This window comes from Silurus aristotelis (genome assembly GCF_946808225.1).
Source record: "Silurus aristotelis genome assembly, chromosome: 1".
Classification (NCBI taxonomy): Eukaryota; Metazoa; Chordata; class Actinopteri; order Siluriformes; family Siluridae; genus Silurus; species Silurus aristotelis.
The window spans coordinates 28,198,705-28,205,212 of NC_139574.1; the positions used below are offsets into that span (position 1 = coordinate 28,198,705).

A 6,508-nucleotide genomic window follows, 5' to 3' on the forward strand; every position below is an offset into this window, starting at 1 on the left:
TAGGTATTATCTAAAGGGCGGGTTCCTCTTATCGAAGTACAGTGTTTGCTTTTAATGAATAAACTGTAGCATTGACTGAATAACTGAAGTGTTGCTTGTGCTGTATTAATGTGTAGTTGGGAGTAAGATGTGAAGCATAGACTTAATTGTGAAACCCGTGAAGTGAAGATTATTAAGGACATTCTAATAAAATCTGGAAAAAAAAAAAAAAAATGTGCCATAGTATAGAATGTTTCTAAATTATTATTAATTGTGTACACTGCACCTTTAAGGCTAATTAAGCAGCTCTAGTCATAATAATAATTAAACTATGGGAATACACACAGAGGTTTCATAATCTTATGTTTTTAACTTATGAGTAACAGAATTTTTCAGTACAGAGTTACCTTTACACTGAAGTGACAGTGCTCATTTATGAAAAATAAACATGCTTTATTAAGAAAGAAAAAACATGCTTTTATTAAGAACGTTTATTTGTCACTTAGGCAGTAAATGTTACCCAGAATTTTATGTAGCATCGTAGAAAAGACAATTCCATACTCCATCACAACAGATCATCGTCACTTGAGCACTAACCCATGATGATAGGCACTGCTCATTGCCAACTGTGCAACTGTGCCAACACTGCAGCCACTGCACATGGTCACATGATCATGTGTCTGTCACAGTCTGTCTTCCGAGTGAAACCAAAATGTAGAAATTCTCAGAAAGTCTGTTTAAGTAACCTAATAAACATTCAATTTAATAAGAATGAATTCACAGCCATTACCTCTGTTTTAAAGATAGGATTTTTGAATATTTAATCTCTTAAGTCAAAAGCGCTGACTATAAAGAAAATTATAACTGACCAGGAGTTTTTATATAATGTGTTTGACAGTAACGTGGATTAAACCAAATGAATGTAGCATCAAATGAAGCGAGTCTTCCTGGGTATAGTTACATACACCAGCCCCGTCTAAATGGCAGAGAAGGCAGAGTCGCTACTATTTATAATAATAATAATAATCTTAGCATCACACACAAAAAAATAAAAACACTTCGAAGTTCTTTACACCAACATAAAATATTTAGTGTCCGAAAGCCATTAATTATTATTTATAGCCCCCTAGGGACCTTCTCTGGTTTTCTCATAGAATTTGCAGATTTCATCACAAATATAGCTACTTCTTTAGACAAAGCAGTAATTTTTGGTGACTTTAATATTTATTTTCATAATAATAAATTATAATAATTATAATAAACCAAATTGACAATCTTTCAAATAGCCACCTGAGTTATAGAAAAGCTCGTAGTGCTGCTAAATCAGCATATTTCTCTACTTTCATAGAAAATAACAAGCATAATCCTAGATTTTCTAGAATCCTAGAACAGGAAATAAAAAGCGCTGCACTAACATGCACACCATCAATAGGTAGTAACTTTTTAATGAAGTTGAAAACATCAGGCAAAAAATCCAGACGATTAATATAAATCCAAATTTTTTTTTTTTTATAACCCTGTAGACAGCTCTGTCGTCCCCTCACTTTCACACGTTAACTCAGGTTTGTTGACGGTGGTGTGGTCTCTTATCCCAGAGATCCCTCATGTCTGTGTTACCTTCTGGTTCTCCCTTTTAGTTATGCTGCCATAGCAAATCTTGCCAGAGTCCCCAACTGCACAGTGTCCTTAACTTTCATACAACAATAAGGACACATAATAAACCATATCCTGTCTGGCACATTTAATTAGGACTACAGTTTGCATCTGTTCACCATCACTGTACCCGCAGCATTGTTTATCTGTATAAAATGGATATTCGGTGCAACCCAGATGAGGATGGGTTCCCTCTTGAGTCTGGTTCCTCTCAAGGTTTCTTCCTTATGCCGTCTCTGGGAGTTTTTCTTTGTCACATTCACTACCAGCATGCTCATCAGGGACAAACTTACACTTATAAAGAACATCTTATTCATTTTTAGCACCACATTATCTGTGTAAAGCTGCTTTGAGACAATGCTCATTATTAAAAGCGCTATACAAATAAACTTGAATCGAATTGAATTGAATAAAAAAGAAAAATGCTAACAAAAGTTTGTGGACCCTTCACCCTAATATCCATGTGTCCATTTCAAAACATACAGTTGGGTTCCCCCTTTGCTGTTTTAATGACCTCTCTTCTGAGAAGGCTTTTCAGAGTTTGGTGTGTGGCTGTGAGGATTTGTGCTCATTCTACCAGAAGAGTGCAAGAGCACGGTTAAGAACTGATGTCGGATAAGGAGGTCTCTTGCTTATATGTTGTTCCAGTTTGTTTAAAATATGCTTAGTGCAGTTATGGTCAGGGGTTTGTGCAGAACACTTGAGGTCTTCCACTCCAACCTTGTCAAACCATTGCACAGGTGGGCTTCTTTGTTTCACTGAAGAAAAAAATCTGTCTACTTTCAACTTTGCTGATTTGTCTTTTGGGAAAGGCCATCATACTGTTTGACTGCACTTTTTTTTTTTTTTGCTGCAGTTACATCAAACGCCCACTGGTTGTTCATAGGACAGTACAGATGAGAGACAGAGGGAAAGACCAATCAGTGGAAATCTTTTTCCGCATTCTGTAGTAGACGAAAATGGATTATGGAAAGTATTGCGTGCACAGCCGCATATGGTCTCACACACGCACACATCTAACGGGAACATTAGATCTTAAAAACTCTGAGCTGAGATTTCTCAGCTGAACTCTGTATCCTTCATCGCAGGAACTCGGGAATAAGGTAGAGTTTATACTAATACTTTCCTTTTCATTTCTTACTCTCGCTACTTGCCTGTGTTATGGCAAATCATATTGGGTTTCCAGGGGTTTCCATGCAATACCGCTAAGTTCCTAAATTCCTGGCTATATTTAGCTGCTGTTGGGTTGCGATTACAGCCGCAGCCACTACATATTACAAAACAAGTGGCGGGCCGTAAATTTCACACTGCGGTTAAAACAGACGCAGCTTGAAAATACACGCTTAAGCCAGCCGCACTTTTCTTTGTGTTGCGCGTCTAATCGTGAACTTACGGTATGAGTGGTGGGCGCGGTCAAAATAGATGTAAAGACGCGTTTCCGTTATAAAAAAAAAAAAACCCAAAACACATACAGATATTAATGTATTGCTATGTTTTTATTAAAGCACAAATAATACAATTTCGTGTTTGTGGTATATATATATATATATATATATATATATATATATATATATATATATATATATATATATATATATATAGTGCATTTTTAATCATGTTCCATATTCATACACTCATAAAACATTTTCTTCCCACGGCTTAATAACGAGGAAACCAATGATATTATTAAAACGCAATATAAATACAGACGGGTATCTCATGCAGCGAGAATGAATGCCATTACTAAAGCAAGAAACCCTATGAACATTGTGGGAGAGTTGACGAAAGGAAAAGCACTTATTTTTGAGTGATCAGTGCTAAAGTCACAAACTCGCAGGCACACGCACACACACACACTGGCACACCCTCTCGCTCCTCTTTATACGCTTTCCCTGATCACTGCAAGAGAGAGAACATTCATTAGTCACAATTCCCCAAAGGTGTGTCATTCCCACGCCTTCCTGCTCCCGGCCTTCGGCTTCATTAAAACACGGCGCTCAGCCAGGCCCTTGCTGCCACAAACAAGATTCAACAAGTCTCCTTTTACTGCACCACAGCTGAACCGCCTGCATACAACATCTCTAGCAGAAGCATCTATATTGATCTCATATAAAGACATGCACTTTTTCCATGCATTAAGGTTTTCCTGGGGATTGAAATCAAGTCAAATTGTGTGTTTTTGTGCAAAATCTGCAGTTAAAGAAAATGCAAAAGTATAAATGGTTCATGAAAAAGGTAATGAAATGTTTTGAACTGTTTTGGGTGTTTTTCTGCCTTCTAGGGCACTTTGGAGTGGCCAAATCGCAATCTGATTGGTTAAAGCAATAGACTTCAACCAATATAGGTTGTAAGCAATATGATGACTGCAGTAATCACAGTGATAGCTTACGGCAGACAGATACCTTTCACCTCGGCAAATGTTGAGATGACTGAAATCTGATTTGGATGGAAACTCTAAACCAAACTTACACTCGGTTGCACTGCTACTTGTAGCAGCTCACCTGAGAGAAATGTTCTTAAATGAAGAGAAAAGACTATTGGGAATAATTTAATACATATTCAAGGTCAAAAATATATTAAAATATACATAAGTGATTCTGATAGAAGGACCTGCTGCCCCTGACGGCCCACCACTGTACAGATGTTACCATATATTCATATCATGATCAAACAAGTTTTTTTCATTTATCACATTACCATAGTAACATTGTAATTAATTCGAGACATTGTAGCTTGATTAGGTATTTTTTTTAAAGTAGATATCACATGCAGGTGTCTAAACACATTATTACCCACATCAAAGTTTCATTCTGTAGCGGTCAATCGACAAAAGAAGAATACACGAGTGGTGTTTCTGGTCTGAGGCTGATCAGTGGGACAACACTGGCCCTGTCCCTGATGCAAAGGCATCCACTTCCCCGATGAATTGTTGCACACAGGCCAATGTGGACAGTTCTTTCAGCTGAGAGACTGCGTAGAAAGCCTTGGTAGTCTAGACAAAAGGTATAGAAGAGAAGAGAGGTCAGTTGAATGAGAAGATGTATAATTACAGGTGAATCATTGCTAAAATCTTGCAAAGCCTAGGAAGGACTGTAGCTGCTTCACATTTGGGGGCTCAAATCTTCTAAGGATTTGCTTAGCACTGACAAACAAATAGTTTGGCAATGATGTCATCTAGGAACATAGGCATTCCTCAGGTAGAGCTTGGTGAAGATGACAGAGTCAAGAACTCAGTAAAAGAGCCACAGAAAAGCAGAGGGTACAGGCTGAGTGAGGCAGAGGATTAGCAAACCGATGGTAAATCTTAAGGATCAGAATTAGTAGAACATACAATGAGTAAAATGAGATCAAACAGACATTGGTTCCACAACATGTTGGAAACATTCATTTAAGATTCTGGTCTATGTTGCATCTTACAATACTTTGTGAATCTCCCGTTCTACCACATCCCAATAGTGTTCAGGTCAATTCAGATCGGGTAAAAGGGAAGGCCACTGAAGTACTCTGACCATTAACCATTAGAAGATGGTAAATTGTGGCCACGAAGGGATGCACATGGCCATCAACAATTCTTAAATAGGCTGTGGCAGTGTATGAAAAACAGCAATGTGATGTCTGGTCACAGTAAATTACTTTACTATTGGAAATGTGTATTTTGACAGTTTTTTGTTGTGTTTGATGACATTTTAAATTTCACAATATATCATAAGTTTATTATTTCATAACAATAAGCAATCCTCTATTTTTTGCAGGTGTCTGTCAAAATGATTGCCATTGCCCTGCTTGTTTTGACCACTGCTTTGTCTCTCTGCTCATCTCTGGATGTCAATGAGAAGCCATGTATGCGAGCAAAGCACAACAATGCTCACGCCACCTTCCTCAAGCGGCATCTTCCTGATGGTGTGCCAAAGACATGGGACCAGAACGTGTGGAATTCACTGCTCAGGCAAATTAAGACATGTGGCAGACCCACTCAGTCCTTTTTTCATGAGAACGACAGAGAGCGTGTGAATGCAGTGTGCACAAAAGCTGGTGGAAAACAGCACTCTGACAACCTGTGCATCAGTAAGGAGAAATTCTCCTTTGTGACAGTGCGGGTGAATGTGCATGAGGGTTTGTGTGGCATTAAAAGTATTCGCAATGAGTCCAAACACATCATCCTCGGGTGCGATGAGGTTGCGGATGCGTGTCGCCCTGTTCATTTTGAAGGAAACCCGAATGATCTGATGCCCAGTAATAATCAACCTGACTGTGGAGAATCCTCAGGGTCCAACTCAAGGTTTAAAGTGGCCATGTTTAAAATCCTTCTAGTCTTTAATTTATTGGCTTTGATTTACATTTTGTGATATGACAAATGATAATGGCAGATGTTCTGAATACCCGCCAGTGTTAAATAAACAGTATTGGATTAACTCACTGTTGAAAGAAATATATATAGAATTAGATGAACTGTTACAGAGTTGAATTAAGAAAAATAGAGTTGCAATGGAATACACTGTTGAGCTGTCACTCACAGTCTTATCAAACATTTGACTTGCAAGCTGTTACACCCAAAATTAATAAATAAATCTACCGAAATTAGAAATGGCTATGAAATATTATTTGCTTATCAAGCACTTTTAGCCTTCAGTTTTAGTACAATATTAATTTGGTGACAGTTAATGTGGTTAGATTTGGTTGAAGGGAATGTGGAATAAATGGTATTTTGTAGCTATAGAGTATAAGACATGTCACTGGAACTACATATTGCTCTTACACTTAGATTTTAACACCTACATTTACTACATAGATAAACCTGTACTATTGAATATATTGGCTGACAGTGGACAACATTTTGTGGACACCTGACCATAAGTTTCTTTGTGATTTTTAAATA

At 37.7% G+C, this 6,508-nt stretch overlaps 1 long non-coding RNA gene across 1 annotated transcript; it reads left to right on the forward strand.

Annotated features, from left to right (window-relative positions):
* Nucleotides 1-2,589: 2,589 nt before the first annotated feature.
* LOC310733392 lies at nucleotides 2,590-6,044 on the forward strand. The gene is made up of 2 exons (XR_014535707.1): nucleotides 2,590-2,735; nucleotides 5,385-6,044. It is a non-coding gene; the product is annotated as an uncharacterized lncRNA (long non-coding RNA).
* Nucleotides 6,045-6,508: the final 464 nt, after the last annotated feature.